At 37.9% G+C, this 18,968-nt stretch overlaps 1 protein-coding gene across 2 annotated transcripts in view; it reads left to right on the forward strand.

The window, feature by feature from the left end:
- Positions 1-882: 882 nt before the first annotated feature.
- The window catches only part of plxna4 (plexin A4), a 506,120-nt gene continuing 488,034 nt past the window's right edge, over positions 883-18,968 (forward strand). For both annotated transcript variants that reach the window (XM_061912247.1, XM_061912248.1), the window contains exon 1: positions 883-1,232. The gene's annotated coding sequence lies outside the window, so the exon portion shown is untranslated. The remainder of the gene's footprint in view (positions 1,233-18,968) is intronic.

Raw genomic sequence — 18,968 nt, forward strand, 5'->3', positions numbered from 1 at the left:
TGTTATATAATATACACAATATATGACAAATCCCAATGAACATGCAAACAGCTGCAGCAAAAAAGAAAAAAGGGCAGTAGAAAGTAGAACTGATCAATTGACAATTGATCTAATAGCATAAAAAAACTAAATACTGAATAATATTTAATACACAATTTTTACATAAGTGGGTGAATTAAATACTTAATATCTCAAAAATAAGCAAAATACTAAAACAAATCTGTCACCGTCATTTGAAGAAAATAGTTTTACATATATTCTCCAAATAAAAACAACATGGATCATATTAGTATTATACTTATATATTTTTTTTCCCCATTGGATTGTGCAGGTGTGCCTAATAAAGTGGCCAGGGAGCCTGGCTGCAATGCTGTTCCGGCCTGAAGGTGGCGCTCGGATGCAGAAAGAAAAGGGAGCAGAAGCCGCAGCCTCCTTGCAAGAAACAGCAAGTAAAAGTTGAAAACACTTCAGACATGAATAATATTTCGCGTTCTTGGTGGCGATTCTGCTCATCTAAATCCTCATCATGAATAGTAATTACTCCACTTCAACTGGCGTTGAAAAGATGATCAAAAGCAACAAGGTGATAATAATAATAATAATGTCAAAATATCACATTATAACATCTTGCCATCCCCACGTAGTAATAATAATAATAATAATAATAATATTTGCTGTCGAGGAGTTGGAAGTTGCAGATAAGCCGCCTAAAAGTCGGAGATGCTGACACAGCAGTAATTGCAATATGACTTTATTCTTTTTGGCGTGAAGGACGAAAACAGCAAAAACTCCGTCCCCCCCCCCCCCCCCCTTCTTTCCCCCCCCTCCTCCCCACTCTGCAGCAGCCTCCCACGGAGCGCCACTTCAACAAGAGCCGCGCACTGAGTCGCATCCCAACTCTCTCTCTCTCTCCTCCAGCCAAGACGTGCTTCCTCGGCGGGACATGGCAGGTGCTGCCGCCGGCTCTGAGTGCGCGCTGAGCGGCGTGTGGCTGTGCGGCTGAGCGGTGAGGTGGAGGATGTTGCCGCGGCTCCTGGAAGTCCGCTCCTCCTCGTCCCAGTCTTCCCGCCTCCTGCGCGCGGATTTACGCCGGACTCGCTCCTCCAGGAGGATTTAAAAGGAGGATTTAAAGAAATAAATTGGGCATCTTTTTTTTTTTCTTTTTTGGTGGGGGAGACACGGACTCGCCTCCTCCATCCGCAGTGCGGCTGCATGCGAAGTGACACCTGCAGGTAAGACCTGTCTTGCGTGGGCTTATTATGGGATGGCGCCTTCTTGCACTTTTGCAGGCAGGATGCACCTGTTTCTTTGCTTTCTTGCTTTTTTTTTTCGCAGCAAGCTTTTGAAAGCATGTGCTGCATATTTTATGGGCGGACTTATTCAAGCGTGCGGCAGGAAGCTTTCCCTCCAACTAATGCTTCACACCAGCAGGCTTATATAGGAATTAATACATTTTGTATTTATTTTTTATATAAACACGCATGAAATGTTGCCTGGTAGCCGAGTAGAAGCTTTGAAAGTACTTCTATAAAGTCCACGTGTGGGGGTGTCCAAAATGCGGCTCCTTGTGTCGAAACACACATTGGGGCCCGAGCAAAATTGTTTTTGACTTGACCTCCCATTACAAACTATATATATATATATATATATATATATACATATATATATACACATACACGTTAGTTCAGGAAAGAACACAGAGGCTACATCATCCCGACAAGCCTGTTTCGCAGGTTGCACCGCTCGTCAGGGTATTATATAAAATTGTATAAAAAAATTACTTCAAAAATGAAAAATCATAAATTGTAAAACTTATAACACTTTATAAAGTCCCCTGACGAGCAGGGAAACCTGCGAAACAGGCTTGAAGGGATGATATAGCCTATGTGTTTTTCCTTACCTAACGTAACAGAAACCTTGATTATATACATATATATATATATATATATATATACATATATATATATACGTATATATATATATATGTATATACATATATATATATTTATGTGTATATGTATATTTATGTGTATATGTATATATGTATGTATATGTGTATATATGTATATTTATGTATATGTATGTATATGTATATACATGTATGTATATGTATGTATATATGTATGTAAATGTTTGTATGTATGTAAATGTATGTATGTATGTATATATATGATATGTATGTATGTATGTATATATATATATATATATATACACACACACACACATTTCTACCGCTTATTCCCTTTGGGGTTGTGGGGCGCTGGTGCCTATGTCAGCTACAATTGTGTATATATATATATATATATATATATATATATATATATATATATATATATATATATATATATATATATATATATATATAACTTGAATTGTTTTGAACTAAAAGAATTAAGGGGATCTATTGTTAGATCCACTATGGATTAGACTTTCACAATATCATGTTAGATCTGCTCGACATCCATTGCTTTCGGTCCCCTGGGGGGGGGGGGTTTGGGGGTTTGCCCACATATGCGGTCCTCTCCAAGGTTTCTCATAGTCATAATTGTCGACGTCCCACTGGGATGTTTGAGTTTTTCCTTGCCCTTATGTGGGCTCTACCGAGGATTACGTTGTGGTTTGTGCAGCCCTTTGAGACATTTGCGATTTAGTGCTATATAAATAAACATTGATTGATTGATTGATTGAAGGGGAAATAATTAGTTTTTAGTGCAAAATAACAAACAGAACATAATTGAAACATAAATCTGCATATCTTCCTGACCCAGTAAGATTGTTGATCCCTATAGCTGCACTCAATGAGCCACAATGACAACATTTGGAAAAATATCCCATATTTTTTTTTAATCAGTGATGGAGCAGGAATGGGCTAGGAATAAGTTTGCATGCAGGAAAATGGTAATTTAAGTATCCTGCCATTTATCAATAGAAATGTTTCCATGGGTTAGTCACACAGAATGCAGATAGAACATGTCGTAACCAGACTTTATTTTGATATTCATGCAGAAAAGTGTGATTTTGCCTCATCCTTCACTTTAAGCGTGAGTGAAGGGATGCGTGAAGACTGCACTAGGATGAAGTCAGAAAGAGAAAGAGATGATACAGTATTATCTGCTCACAGATGCTATACATGGGAGTTGTTTAAGAGAACGGCAGCTCGCCCTGCATAGTCCCACACAGGATGCTCACAGGAATGAGGCAAAAAAAAAAATACTATCTCACAGACTGGAGTGTTTCTTTGAACATGTTCTAATGCTGCTAGAAACTGAAGTGGAACTATCAACCAGCCGTGTTTCCTTCTCTGTTGTGTGCAATGACATGGGAATCTAATCTAATCTGATCTAATCTAATCAAAATGAGCCGTGGCTCATTCTGGAAAAAAAATAATTAAAAAAAGAAAAGTAACAACAACAACAACAAAAGGGCAAAAACAAAAGCATAATGTAAGAAGAAAACATTTGACTGTGGTTTATGGCCTAAAACACACTAAGAGTTGTATTTGAAAATAGTTCATATGACTGTTAAAATTATTTCAGTTAGCACACATATACATTTTTTTTTTTTGCCTTTAACACAATAATGATGCAGATGTATTCCTTTTGTACTAAAAGTGTGAGGTGTGTGTGTGTGTGTGTGTGTGTGTGTGTGTGTGTGTGTGTGTGTGTGTGTGTGTGTGTGTGTTCAAAGCGTGGCTGCAGGGGTTGTTACATATGTCGGGGAGCCCTGAAGGATTTGCTTTATCCACCCGACACAGTTCACTGTAAAGTGTGCGTGTGTGTGTTGTTTTGTGCGTCTGGGGGTGCACTCTCATTGTAGGAACACCCTTATTTATTCATCGGCAGTGCAGTAAAACGGGTGTTATTGCGCTCGGGTGTCACACTGGAAATAGTTTCTTCCATTGTTCCCATCTCCTCGTCCGACTTTTGGAAAATATCTCATCTTCTTAAACTCAACAACCTTGTTTGTTTATAGCTGCAGGCAGGCAGGCAGGGCAGTTGCTAGGAATTCTGGCCCCCCTGAAAGAATATTGGTGGGGGTCCCTCAACCCAATTCATTGCCTGTGTGTGTGTGTGTGTGTGTGTGTGTGTGTGTGTGTGTGTGTGTGTGTGTTGGCCCTTATCACTTTTCTACCCTATACAACAGCACTGGCTGTAGGTGTGCTTAATGAAGTGGTCACCAGTGTGTGTGTGTGTGTGTGTGTGTGTGTGTACTGGGGCAACTCACTTTGACATATGACCCCTCCCACCTCGATGTGTCAGCCAGCGTTGTGCTTACAAGAGAGCGTGGCCTTGTCAATTTTGTTGCTGCCTTTAATGCTTCAGCTCTCACATACACAATATGGACATACAGTGGGGCAAAAAAGTATTTAGTCAGCCACCGATTGTGCAAGTTCTCCCACTTAAAATGATGACAGAGGTCTGTAATTTTCATCATAGATACACTTCAACTGTGACAGACAGAATGTGACGAAAAAATTCCAGGAATTCACATTGTAGTAATTTTAAAGAATTTATTTGTAAATTATGGGGAAAATAGGTATTTGGTCAACCATTCAAAGCTCTCACTGATGGAAGGAAGTTATGGCTCAAAATCTCACGATACATGGCCCCATTCATTCTTTCCTTAACACGGATCAATCGTCCTGTCGCCTTAGCAGAAAAACAGCCCCAAAGCATGATGTTTCCACCCCCATGCTTCACAGTAGGTATGGTGTTCTTGGAAAGCAACTCAGTATTCTTCTTCCTCCAAACACGACGAGTTGAGTTTATACCAAAAAGTTCTATTTTGGTTTCATCTGACCACATGACATTCTCCCAATCATCTGCTGTATCATCCATGTATCCATTTTGGAGGCCATCCTGTGAGGATGATGATGATGATGATGATGATGAAACGGGTGTTGATGAAGATGCTGCGTGCTGCGCTTGGTAGCATTGGAGTTGAGCGTGACAAGCAGGAAATTAGTTTTGGTTTCATAAGATCGTGTCAGGGCAGCACCCCCTCCTCCAACACAATCATCCCTGAGGATTAAACCCCCCCAAGTCCCTGCTTTAGCATGCAAGTATGCATCATCATCATCATCATCATCGGGCTACACGAGCTGACGTCATGTTCGCAAAAAAAAGGTGCAGTTCACCCACGTCACCACTAGGTAACGTGACTGTAGCTGTTAGAGATGCGCGGTTTGCGGTCTCATTCGCGGAGTACGTGGATAAACCGCGGGTCTGGCAGGTGACATGACAAAAAAATTGATTTTAATTAGATTCGGGCGGGTGGCGGTTGAACCATCCGGAAATATGTGATATACATGGTTCTGAGATCGGTATCCTTTGCCATTCAAAAAGCCATTTTAGACCCGCGTCATAAAGCGAAGAAGACAATAGGAGTCTCTATTATTTTCTAGAATGAGTGCCGGCAGTCACCCAGATAATAAGTATTAGGGCGTGTTATGAAGTCATTGGCTTTGTCACCTTCTACAACATGTACGATCTGCTTGTCAGTCCAGCATCACGTTGTGTGTGGCTGCCGCAGCAACACGCACACGACTGCAAGGCATACTGGGTGACACAGAGAACACTAATGGTTGTGATATAAGCAATTTTAACAGTCTTAGTAATATGCGCCACGCTGTGAAGCCACACAATACAAGATTGACAAACACATTTCGGGAGAACATGCTCACAGTAACACAACATAAATGCAACACAACAAATACCCAGAATCCTTTGTATCCGTGACACAGCCAGACTATTTTGTACACCCCGCTAGCAGCTACCCCCCCCCCCCCCCCCCCCCCCCGTGCGTCGGTAAGGTGGGGGTTGGGGGCGCGGGGGTGTAAAATATATTCAGGTTGTATCACGGATACAAAGGATTCTGGGTATTTGTTGTGTTGCGTTTATGTTGTGTTACTGTGAGGATGTTCTCCCGAAATGTGTTTGTCAATCTTGTTTGGTGTGGCTTCACAGCGTGGCGCATATTAGTAAGTGTTAAAGTTGTTTATATCACAACCATCAGTGTACTCTGTATCACCCAGTATGCCTTTCAATATTGTAAGTGTGATTGCGCAAGCTGCACACATGTTGCCGGACTAACAATCGGTTCGTACATGTTGTTGAAGGTGTATATCTATCCATCTATCTATCTATCTATCTATCTATCTATCTATCTATCTATCTATCTATCTATCTATCTATCTATCTATCTATCTATCTATCTATCTATCTATCTATCTATGTGTGTGTGTGTGTGAAAAATCACAAGACTACTTCATCTTTACAGAACTGTTTCATGAGGGGTTCCCCCAATCATCAGGAGATGATTGGGGGAACCCCTCATGAAACAGTTCTGTAGAGATGAAGTAGTCTTGTGATTTTTTCCCACACATACATATTGCGCCCTACCACGGTATCGAGCACTATTCTCTGGATAATCCAATTAAGACACACACACACACACATATATATATATATATATATATATATATATATATATATATATATATATATATATATATATATATATGCATTTGTCATTGCAGCCAAAAGGCAGTGTGGGGATAAGGAGGAGGGGGTAAGACGGGGTCCTCCCCTCTTAAGTACCTCCACCCCCCGTAACCCCTAAGATATATCATATTGTAGCGCGATTTTAGATGAGCGATTTACTGAGGCTTACGCTGGTATTTGCATGTTGCTGTGATTTGCATTTTCGTCACTATTTTGTCTGTTGATGGGATTTGGACACACACGCGCACATTTTTAAATATATGAGTGTTTGTGTGTGTGTGTGTGTGTGTGAGTGTGTGAGCGCGAGCTCAGGCCAGCCTCCAATTCTCCCTGCCAAGTGCAGTCAGAGAAGTTTGTTGCTTTCCTGCAATGTTTTCATTCTGGCTGATCTGTGTTCTGTGTACAATGGGATGGCTGTGATGAGAATGAGTGTACATGCAGTGACTCACACCTAATGCTCACATGTCAATGATATACGTGTCATCCCTTTGTTTGCACCGAGCATCATTTCAAAAAGCAGCTCGCGTTCCCTGTCGTCTCGTCTACGCGGTGACACACAGCATTCTCTGCGTCTCCATGGCGACGGTTTACTCCTTCACGGAAATTGTCCTCCGTTGCCACGGACGTTGGCAGTAAAAGTCGAATGATGATGTTTGATGGCAGGGACTGGAAAATGCACCAATAGGAGACAAGGTTTGACTGTAAAGGAAAATAAAACAAAAAAAACAGGAATGTAGATTTTACAGTGAAAAACCGGCAGCTCAGTTACTGGAATTTAATCGTAAAATTTACTGAGGTTTCAACGCAAAATTAATGTAAATTTAAAATTGTTACCACTGTGTATTTTTGGAAAAATCCTGGTTACTGAGCTGTCAGTTTTTAACCGACTTGTTTTTATTGCACTGAAAAAAAAAAAAAAAAAAGTTGATTTTACAATGCGGACACGTTTGTTATTGGAAACTTTCTAACACGCTTCTGCTTTAGAGACTTTGTAGTGCAACTATAATTGTTTGATGCTTGTATATATTTACAAATGTGCTGTTTTAGAGTGCAATATTGTTCTATAAAGGACACCTAGCTTGTGTGCTTAGCTGTTGTGTAGCTGTCAGCTCCTCGGAGCCTGCAGCCTGTCATGTTTACCTTTTGTAAACGGCTTGACTAAAATAGAAGAAAACCGCAACTTTGTGTGCTTATTGAAGGACATTTAGATGTTAGATGTTTGCACAAGAAAACACGCTGCAGGACTGCTTGTATCGCACATTATATCACAGGTTTTACATGCAAACACATTTAAAGGCCTACTGAAATGAGATTTTCTTATTTAAAAGGGGATAGCAGGTCCATTCTATGTGTCATACTTGATCATTTTGCGATATTGCCATATTTTTACTGAAAGGATTTAGTAGAGAACATCGACGATAAAGTTCGCAACTTTTGGTCGCTAATAAAAAGCCTTGCCTGTACCGGAAGTAGCAGACGATGGCTATGATTGTTTACAGCAGCAGCTCATGTTTGGAGGAAGAAGAATACTGAGTTGCATCCCAACAACACCATACCTACTGTGAAGCATGGGGGTGGAAACATCATGCTTTGGGGCTGATTTTCTGCTAAGGGGACAGGACGATTGATCCGTGTTAAGGAAAGAATGAATGGGGCCATGTATCGTGGGATTTTGAGCCAAAACCTCCTTCCATCAGTGAGAGCTTTGAATGGTTGACCAAATACTTATTTTCCACCATAATTTACAAACAAATTCTTTAAAATTCCTACAACGTGAATTTCAAATTCTGTCTCTCACAGTTGAAGTGTACCTATGATGAAAATTACAGACCTCTGTCATCATTTTAAGTGGGAGAACTTGCACAATCGGTGGCTGACTAAATACTTTTTTGCCCCACTGTGTGTGTGTGTATATATATATATATATATATATATATATATATATATATATATATATAAGCCTATACATATTACATACATATTATTATAATAATACAATGGATTTATAATTGTTTTTTCTTCTTATCAATCAGAAATATCAAGCAGCTAAAATGCGCCACTCATGCATACATGTGCAGTGAGTGTTTTGCATTTTTCCCATCATCCGTTGTAATGAATTTTAATGAGTGTCATTTTGATTTTTTTTTTGTGTGTTGATTATACTTTTTTAACATAATATCCACAAAGTTTAATGAGCCGGTTGTGTTATTTGTGATGGTTTGCGTAATTTTTTGTATAGGTTGATTTTTTTTCTCTGCATCGTGACTAGGGAAGGTTGTTTGGATTGGGTGATATAATTTAATACTCTACTTAATTACCCTGAAAACACCAAAAATATGGTGATATAATGGCTATAGTCACATATGATATGGCTGCACCGCTCCCGTTCAAATTTTTATTGAACTCGGCATTTGGCCCGCGGGCCGTTGTTTGGACACCCCGGGTTTAAACCATAATGATGCAGTACTGCCTGCAGCCACCGTGGTCTTAAGTGAGACGGCTGAACCACGCACCTAAAGTAAATACCATAAATGATAACTATCATGTATTTACTTCTTTTTCTTGTACTTTGGGGACATGAAAGGATGATAAGCTATAAAAGTTTATTAACAAGTTCCTTACAAGTACTTAAAGCCATTCCAGACTCCCTTGGCAAAATGTGTGATTTTACTGCACTGCTGTTTATCAACAATACATTGAGGTTTTGTGTACAGTGAGTGATTAGTATAAGTTGTGCTGTTTTCTCCCACAAGTTCTGAATGAAGTTTAGTCCCTTTTTCCTCCTCCTTTTCTGCCTTTGTGTCCATCTGTTTTTCATTGTCGTTTGGCTAGTTCATCCAGAGGAGCAGTACTTGTGTCGTTCCGGCCGGGCCCCAACAGCCAATCTGGCAGGCGTACAGTTACAAACTACAAACTGTGTGTGTGTGTGTGTGTGTGTGTGTTGGTAAGACCTCCATGTCTTTAGGCAAAGCAATGAGGTACAACTGGTGGAAAATCAGGGCATACAAAAAAAATGTCCGTGACTGAGGGAGTAGAGTTGGAGGCTAGAGGATAAGAATTTGCGTGCTCTCACTTGTAGCTGTGAAGGACGGCTGGCTGGGAAAGAGCTTGTCTGATGCGTTCAAGCCAGAGGCTTTGACGGCCGCGCTTGCACACGCGCAGCGACGACTTCTGAAGGCACACAAACAAGCCAGCAAAAAGGGGTCCCAAATGAGGTGAAAAACTGAGTTTAAACTGACTTTAAACACGTCACACAGGTCAGGAACAGGCAACGATTTATAAAGGAAACGCTCTTTCTTGTAAAACGTCTCACTAAACAGGCTGTAACATCATTTGGTAATAAGATACAATGTACAGTACAGTACAGTACAGTAGCATTGAAGACGTGACTTGCTGAAACATGAACAAAAAACTTGTTTGCATCGCCCACAAGTTCTTGTTTTAACCTTTTAAAACAACACTCGATCCTACAAAGTTATTGAATTACAGCAGGGGTGTCAAACTCAAATACAGAGTGGGCCAAAATTCTAAACTGAACAAAGCCGCGGGCCAAAGTTGAACAACTTTAATAGGGACCCAAACAAGTTTTGCATTGAATATTGAACAAGCAAGGCTCATATAACTTTATAGTGACATGCAAAATCGAGTTTTGTTGGTAGCGGGGGTGTATAATGTAGCGTCCCGGAAGAGTTAGTGCTGCAAAGGGTTCTGGGTATTTTTTCTGTTGTGTTACGGTGCGGATGTTCTCCCGAAATGTGTTTGTCATTCTTGTTTGGTGTGGGTTCACCGTGTTAAAGTTGTTTATACGGCCACCCTCAGTGTGACCTGTATGGCTGTTGACCAAGTATGCGTTGCATTCACTGGTGTGTGTGTAGAAGCCGCATATATTACGTAACTGGGCCGGCACGCTGTTTGTATGGAGGAAAAGCGGACGTGAAGACAGGTTGTAAAGGACGCTAAAAGCAGTACCTTTAAGGCACGCCCCCAATATTGTTGTCCGGGTGGAAGTTCGGGAGAATGGTTGCCCCGGGAGATTTTCGGGGGGGGGCACTAAAATTCGGGATTCTCCTGGAAAAATGGTGAAGGTTGGCAAGTACAGGTATGAGAATTATAGTTGAACGCGGTGATACAGCGGCACCGCCACTGTATAATACCGGCGGGCCAGCTCTAATGTCAATTTATTATTGCCTCAAGGGCCAAATGAAATTACACGGCGGGCCAATTTTGGCCCGCGGGCCAGAGTTTGACACCCATGAATTACAGGATAAAACTTTGACACTGTAAAAAAAAAAAAAGTCTGTAAATGTGATGGGAGAAAAAAAAACTAGCAGTTCAGTCGCCAGAATTTTACTGTAGAAATAATAGTGGTACCAATTTGCAGTTGACAGTAATTTGGTGTAAATCCACTGGAAATTTCTGGCATTTTTTAAAATGTCAAATATACCACTTTTTTTTACAGTGTAAAATCACTCAATCAATCAATCAATCAAAATTTACCTTTATAGCCCTTAATCACTGGTGTCCCAAAGGGCTGCACAAGCCACAACGAAATCCTCGGCTCAGATCCCACCACCAGGGCAAGGAAAACTCAACCCAGTGGGATACAATGAGAAACCTTGGAAGGGACTGCAGATGTGGGGCCCCCCCCCCCCTGGGTGCAATGGATGCCGAGTGAATACGGTTAAATAACGTGAAAGTCCAGTGTATATTGGGGCCAGCAGAATGCAGACAAGTCAGCAGCACAAAGACATCACCAACTGATGCAAAGTGGAGTGCTCCAGCTAGAGGTTCATCTGTGGTCACCTGATAACCTCTCCACGCAGGAGAGGGGGGACCAGAGCAAAAAAGAGAGACAACAGATCAACTGGTCTAAAAAGTGGTTTATTTAAAGCAGGGGTCTCAAACTCAATTTACCTGGGGGCCACAGGATGCAAAAACTGGGTGAGGCTGGGGCCCAAGGAAAGATTTCTTAAAAAATTTAACATGCACTTTTTAATGAATTCACCTTCTTTGAATGGCTTTAACGCCCTAGCAACATACTTGCCAAATCTCACGATCTTTCCGGGAAACACCGGAATATCAGTGTCCCTCCCGACAATCTCCCGGAGCAATTATTTTCCCGGTTTTCACAAGGACAACAATGTTAAGGGCGTACCGTGATGGCACTGCATTTAGCGTCCTCTACAACCTGCCGTCTCGTCAATAGGGGGCGGGGTTGGGCGCGGTGGGAGTGTATATTGTAGCATGGAAGAGTTAGGGGTGCATGGGATTGTGGGTATTTGTTTTGTTGTGTTTATATTGTGTTACGGTGCGGATGTTCTCTCAGAATTTGTTAGTCATTTTTGTTTGGTGTGGGTTCACAGTGTGGCACATATTTGTAACAGTGTTAAAGTTGTTTATACGGCCACCCTCAGTGTGACCTGTATGGCTGTTGATCAACTATGTCTTGCAGTCGCTTAAGTCGTTTTACAGAAGCGGAATACAACATGTGACTGGGCTGGCACGCTGTTTGTACCGGTATTAGAGGACGCTAAAGGCAGTGCCTCCACGGCGCCACCTTAATACTATTGTATGGGTGAAATTGGGGAGAATGACAACCCCTGGAGGGGCACTGAAAATTGGGAGTCTCCCGGAAAAAATGAGGGTATACAAGTATGACGCTGTGAAGTCATATAAAACTCGCGGGCCGCACCAACATAAAATTTTCATACTAAGGTGCGGGCCGCACGTTTGAGACCCTTGATTTAAAGGCTAGAGTATACAAAATAGTTTTAAGATGAGACTTAAATGTTTCTACTGAGGTAGCATCCTCGACTGTTACCGGGAGGGCATTCCAGAGTACTGGAGCCCCTATAAAAAACGCTCTAAAGCCCGCAGACTTGTTTTGGGCTCTAGGAATCACTAATAAGCCAGAGCGCAGATTTCGGGCCGGGACATACGGTACAATACAATCAGCAAGATAGGATGGAGCTAGACCGTGTAGTATTTTGTACGTAAGTAGTAAAACCTTAAAGTCACATCTTAAGTGCACAGGAAGCCAGTGCAGGTGAGCCAGTACAGGTGTAATATGATCAAACTTTCTTCTTCTTGTCAAAAGTCTAGCAGCTGCATTTTGTACCAACTGTAATCGTTTAATGCTCGACATAGGGAGACCCGAAAATAATACGTTACAGTAATCAAGACGAGACGTAAGGAACGCATGGATAATGATCTTAGGACACATTTGAGCGATATTGCGGAGATAAAATAAGGCTGTTTTAGTAACACTCTTGATTTGTAACTTTAATGAAAGAGTTGGGTTTGAAAATGATACCCAGATTCTTTACTGAGTCACTTTGTGTAATTGTTTGGTTGTCAAATGTTAAGGTGGTATTGTTAAATAGGTGTCTGTGTCTAGCAGAACCGATAATCAGCATTTAAGTTTTCTTAGCGTTAAGTTGTTGGACAGCCATTGTTTAATTCCACTAAGACATGCCTACAGCTGACTACAATCCGGCGTGTTGGTCAGCTTCAGAGGCATGTAGAATTTGGTGTCATCAGCACAACAGTGAAAGCTAACATTTGAGTATGATGTCACCTAGCGGCAGCATGTAGATGCTGAAGAGTGCAGGGCCAAGAACCGAACCATTTGGAACTCCGCATATTAACTTAAAATACTCTGAGGTCACATTGTTATGGGAAATGCACGAGTTAAACCAAAAAAAGGCAAAGTCTGACATGCCAATACTGTTTGATACATTCTAATAAAATATTATGATCGACGGTGGGTTCCCTCCGGGTACTCCGGCTTCCTCCCACTTCCAAAGACATGCACCTGGGGATAGGTTGCTTGGCAACATTAAAATTGGCCCTAGTGTGTGAATGTGAGTGTGAATGTTGTCCGTCTATCTGTGTTGGCCCTGCGATGAGGTGGCGACTTGTCCAGGGTGTAAACCGCCTTCAGCATCCATCGTTAGCAATAGATCATCCGTCATTTTTGCGATGGCTGTCTCCGTAAGGTGATTTGCCCTGAAACCGGACTGAAAGGGTTCACAAATCTTTTTAGGTGCTAAGTATTCATTTAGCTGCTGTGTAACAAATTTTTCGACGATTTTCGAGATAAAGGGAAGGTGGGACACCGGCCGGTAGTTTACCATGAGGTCAGATTGAGGTTTGGTCTTTTGAGTAAAGGATGAATAACAGCTTTGTTGAATGCTAGGGGAACAGTACCAGAGGAAAGTTTTACGTTAATAATATTTAGCACTGATGGTCCCAATTTTACAAACAGCCCCTTGATAAGTTTCTCATATTATATAATATATCTTTTTTTCAATTACTTTCTTAAATCAATACTATATATACATACACACACACACATACACATAATTATAGCAAAATGCTTGTATTTAGAAATATCTGTTTTTTAAATATTTATTTATCTTTTACTGTAAATATTATTTAAGTTATTATCATGTGGTTCTACTGCCTATTTTACATTGCAACACATTGAAGTATGTATGTAATACAACAAATGATTAATTGTTCTATTGCAATTTTAATATCATTAACAAAAATAATATGAATAATACTTCATTTATATAGTTAATTATCAGGTTGAGTACACTATGAGACTTTTTGTGGCTTTAAAGTGTTTGTAATATTATTATAAACATATCAATATTATTATTTTTAATATGTATAAATGTGTTGATTGATTTGTTTTAGTTTATTTCCGACATGCAAACAATTGAACATGTGTGTCCAAAAAATGAAGTAGAAAGAAACAGTACCCTACCCCAAAAGCACACGTAAAAACGCTAGAACTGTTCTAATATTCTTGAATTATGCATGTCTACGGCCTACATTTTACATTCTATTATAATAATCTTAAAAAAAAATGTGTGGCTTAAAATAGTAATATTTATACTTTAATCGTTATAGTTGACTTATTTAGCCGTTTATCTTAAGTTTCTAAAAGGGCTGCACAAACCACAACAAAAATAAAAATATTTTCTAAATATTACAATGTATATAACTACAACTTAATTATTTACATGTATGTATGTATGTATGTATGTATGTATGTATGTATGTATGTATGTATGCATGCATATATGTATGTATGCATGCATGCATGTATGTATGTATGTATGTATGTATGTGTGTGTGTATGTATGTATGTATGGATGTATGTATGTATGTATGTATGCATGCATGTATGTATGTATGCATGCATGCATGTATGTATGTATGCATGCATGCATGCATGTATGTATGTATGTATGTATGTATGTATGCATGCATGCATGCATGCATGTATGTATGCATGCATGCATGCATGCATGCATGTATGTATGCATGCATGCATGCATGTATGTATGTATGTATGTATGCGTGTGTGTATGTATGTATGTATGTATGTATGTATGCATGCATGCATGTATGTATGTATGCATGCATGCATGCATGTATGTATGTATGTGTGTGTGTGTGTATGTATGTATGTATGTATGTATCATTCATTAAGATTTGGTTGTACTGTCTCATATTGTAGTGACGACTGCAATAATGTCATTTGGTGTACATACTGAATAAAATATCACGTACAATGCAAACGTGTCAAAAGTGATCATTTGAGGTCTTTCCAGTGCATCCTCGTCATACAGTACAGTAGTTGCAATGAGTCGATTTATAAATCATTTATGATGTGGGATGTCTCAGACAGAAACGCAGTAAGATCTGTTGTTATAGCAACAATGTGAGAGGAGGACTAAAGTAAGAAAAACAATTTATCTGACCTCCTCCGTCCAGCTGTGCAATCTTTAAGAGCCTTCTTAATAATCTGGATTATGAAGTAATCCACACTTTATTTCGTCCAGCAATCAAGCAACGCACAGATGTGTGACACGACAATAAGACCCTAATAAATGAACACAATAACGAATGTGTCCATGTATGGCTTCTTCTAAACAACTACTAAAAACAACACTATTTGTGTACCTCAACTACCTAACATACAATAATACTATATGAATCAAGCATGAATTCACACATGCAACATGTACGATCAATCAGCACCATAAAGCTTTGTAAATGATCCAAACGTTTTCAGCTAAGCGTTTAATCTCAGAGGTCACGTCTGCTGGGCGCCGCTCAGAAACAAATATTGGGAGTCAGGGCGGTTAGGTGATGGATTTAGAGGAAGACATTATTTCTAACTTTTCGTTTTCATAAGATGCTCTTATGGTTCGACAGAATGCTGAGTCTGGATGGCATCGGCTAACTTTGATACAATGCTTGTAGAAAATGGTACTTTTGAAAAAATGGCGATGGTGCTTAAACTGTGCCTGAACCGGTACTTAAAAAAATAGAAAACGTGCCCATTTTTGTCCCAAAAATATATTTATATATTTTGCTTAATTCAAATTGAACATACCAGTCATGTAAATACCGCTCACTGGGCCTCGTCGCCCCCGCCGATTGTTCTGGGGAAGAGCCGCCGCAGCTGCCGTTGTTGTTGACGGTCGATAGTGGTGCCTTTTTTTTTTACAATACTTAGAACAACAGTACTTTATAATATAACTGAAATTATTACTAAGTAACTGTTATAATAATTTCAGAAATTAAAAAAAACATAAAGAATGTGCAAAAAAACACCCCGTCTTGCCTGTGTTGATGTTGATGGTCAAAATTCCGAGGGTTCATGAATGCAACATAACTCACAGTAACTTTCTTTGGTGCATAAACAGAAAGTAATGTGATGTGTTATTGTTGTGGTTTCTGGCTGGCATTGTTATTAAGTCTGCTCTGTGTGTGCTTCTATCATTAACACTACATTACTTACAAAGTGTTACTTGTACAATATCACTACTACTACATTACTTATGATGTATTACTTGTACAATATCACTACTACTACATTACTTATGATTTATTACTTGTACAATATCATTACTACTATATTAGTTACAATATATTACTTGTACAATATCACTACTAGTACATTACTTATGATTTATTATTGTACAATATCTCGACTACTACATTACTTATGATTTATTACTTGTACAATATCACTACTACTATATTACTTACAATATATTACTTGTACAATATCACGACTACTACATAACTTATGATTTATTACTTGTACAATATCACTACTACTACATTACTTATGATTTATTACTTGTACAATATCACTACTACTACCTTACTTATGATTTATTACTTGTACAATATCACTACTACTACGTTACTTATGATTTATTACTCGTACAATATCACTACTACTACGTTACTTATGATTTATTACTTGCACAATATCATTACTACTATATTAGTTACAATATATTACTTGTACAATATCTCGACTACTACATTACTTATGATTTATTACTTGTACAATATCACTACTACTATATTACTTACAATATATTACTTGTACAATATCACTACTACTACGTTACTTATGATTTATTATTGTACAATATCTCGACTGCTACATTACTTATGATTTATTACTTGTACAATATCACTACTACTATATTACTTACAATATATTACTTGTACAATATCACGACTACTACGTTACTTATGATTTATTACTTGTACAATATCACTACTATTACATTACTTATAATTTATTATTTGTACAATATCATTACTACTATATTACTTACAATATATTACTTGTACAATATCACTACTACTACATTACTTATGATTTATTACTTGTACAATATCACTACTAGTACATTACTTATGATTTATTATTTGTACAATATCATTACGACTATATTAGTTACAATATATTACTTTTACAATATCACTACTACTACATTACTTATGATTTATTACTTGTACAATATCACTACTACTACATTACTTATGATTTATTACTTTTACAATATCACTACTACTACATTACTTATGATTTATTACTTGTACAATATCACTACTACTACGTTACTTATGATTTATTACTTGTACAATATCACTACTACTACATTACTTATGATGTATTACTTGTACAATATCCCTACTACTACGTTACTTATGATTTATTATTGTACAATATCACTACTACTACATTATTTATGATTTATTACTTGTACAATATCACTACTACTACATAACTTATGATTTATTACTTTTACAATATCACTACTACTACATTACTTATGATTTATTACTTGTACAATATCACTACTACTACATTACTTATGATGTATTACTTGTACAATATCACTACTACTACATTACTTATGATTTATTACTTGTACAATATCACTACTACTACGTTACTTATGATTTATTATTGTACAATATCTCGACTACTACATTACTTATGATTCATTACTTGTACAATATCCCTACTACTACGTTACTTATGATTTATTATTGTACAATATCTCGACTACTACATTACTTATGATTCATTACTTGTACAATATCACTACTACTACATTACTTATGATGTATTACTTGTACAATATCACGACTACTACGTTGCTTATGATTTATTACTTGTACAATATCACTACTACTACATTACTTATGATTTATTATTGTACAATATCTCGACTACTACATTACTTATGATTTATTACTTGTACAATATCACGACTACTACGTTACTTATGATTTATTACTTGTACAATATCACTACTACTACGTTACTTATGATTTATTACTTGTACAATATCACGACTACTACGTTACTTATGATTTATTACTTGTACAATATCACTACTACTACGTTACTTATGATTTATTACTTGTACAATATCACGACTACTACGTTGCTTATGATTTATTACTTGTACAATATCACTACTACTACATTACTTATGATTTATTATTGTACAATATCTCGACTACTACATTACTTATGATTTATTACTTGTACAATATCACGACTACTACGTTACTTATGATTTATTACTTGTACAATATCACTACTACTACGTTACTTATGATTTATTACTTGTACAATATCCCTACTACTACGTTACTTATGATTTATTATTGTACAATATCTCGACTACTACATTACTTATGATTTATTACTTGTACAATATCACGACTACTACGTTACTTATGATTTATTACTTGTACAATATCACTACTACTACGTTACATATGATTTATTACTTGTACAATATCACTACTACTATATTACTTACAATATATTACTTGTACAATATCACTACTAGTACATTACTTATGATTTATTATTTGTACAATATCACTACTACTATATTACTTACAATATATTACTTGTACAATATCACTACGACTACATTACTTACAATATATTACTGAAATATGTGTTACAGAAAAGAGCAGTGCGGATCATTCCCAATGTTGGTTTTTCAGATCATACTCATAATCTGTTTATGCAATCAAAGTTGCTCAAATTTGATGATCTTGTTAAATATAGTACATCATTAATCTTATATAGAACCTTTAACAAATTATTGC

The sequence above is a fragment of the Nerophis ophidion genome, linkage group LG10 (assembly GCF_033978795.1).
Source record: "Nerophis ophidion isolate RoL-2023_Sa linkage group LG10, RoL_Noph_v1.0, whole genome shotgun sequence".
In the NCBI taxonomy this organism is placed as follows: Eukaryota; Metazoa; Chordata; class Actinopteri; order Syngnathiformes; family Syngnathidae; genus Nerophis; species Nerophis ophidion.